Here is a 1,167-nt window from a genome sequence, read left to right as displayed (position 1 = left end):
ATATATATATATATATATAGATATATATATATATAGATATATACCTATTTACTACTATATATATATACTACACACACACACACACACACACACACACATATATATATATATATATATATATATATATAGATATATATATATACTTGCAGATATACACACTCATTTATGTATACATACCTACATACTCTGTCTCTCTCACGCACACACACACATACACACACACACATATATATATACACACACACACACACACACACACACACACACACACACGCACATACACATATATATATTTATATTTATCGTGGCCAACGAAACCTACACATATGGGATTCAAGTACATCTATGCATTTCATGCTGATAAAGGATGATAACAATGGGGTTTCATCATACACCCGTACGTTGTGATGGTGTGATGAATCAGCTCGCTGGCATCTAGGGTAATACTATTTCTGGTATTTACAACTAGTAACAATATTGAAAACATATATCGACTTCTGAAGAATCCGTGCTTACTTGTATGTGTCGACTCGATGGAATGTGACCGTGAATATTCCCTGGGGAACTATATCTCTACACTGAAGCTAAATGCAAAAGATATTCAAAAGGACAAATTCAATAACTTATTGATTACCGCGTGATAATAATGTATTTATGTATTTTAGGTGTAAATATACAGACTAAGTTCTGAGACATCGATTGCTACAGACGTGTGTGGATTTTTATTCGTCACTCAAGGTTTTCATGGTGACTAGTGACTACTGATGATTACATAGTACTTATTTACGTCAAGGAATGACACTCTTGCGAGAGAAAAGACTGTAACGGTTGGATACTAGATTCTATAAGGTATATATATAATACCTTTTAAATAAGACTATTCACCTGCAGATTATTCATTCTCTAGACCCCACGGAAGTCAAAATTTGTCGCCTGTGAAAATGAAATATCTCAAATAAAGAAAAAGGCACTCGATTTGGTCCAAAAATTTCTAATCGCCGCCATTTCCGGCCGTCCTGCCAAACTTGAAACCCAGTTATGGACCAATGGAAAGTTGTATTGGGTTTGTGGTCCAATGGAAACCGAGATTGGAAAATCATTAAAAAAATTATATTGACGTAAAGAAGAGTAGTTTGCTGTTGATGAGTCATGCTGAGGTGTTATCAG

At 34.4% G+C, this 1,167-nt stretch overlaps 1 protein-coding gene across 1 annotated transcript in view; it reads right to left on the bottom strand.

Annotated features, from left to right (window-relative positions):
• The window catches only part of SARC_04366 (hypothetical protein), a 5,322-nt gene extending 4,506 nt beyond the window's left edge, over positions 1–816 (bottom strand). The window contains exon 1 of the mRNA XM_014301806.1: positions 517–816. The gene's annotated coding sequence lies outside the window, so the exon portion shown is untranslated. The remainder of the gene's footprint in view (positions 1–516) is intronic.
• Positions 817–1,167: the final 351 nt, after the last annotated feature.

Source organism: Sphaeroforma arctica (genome assembly GCF_001186125.1).
Source record: "Sphaeroforma arctica JP610 unplaced genomic scaffold supercont1.242, whole genome shotgun sequence".
Classification (NCBI taxonomy): domain Eukaryota; class Ichthyosporea; order Ichthyophonida; genus Sphaeroforma; species Sphaeroforma arctica.
Note: the sequence above shows the minus strand (reverse complement) of the source record. Positions and strands in the feature narration are given on the sequence as shown.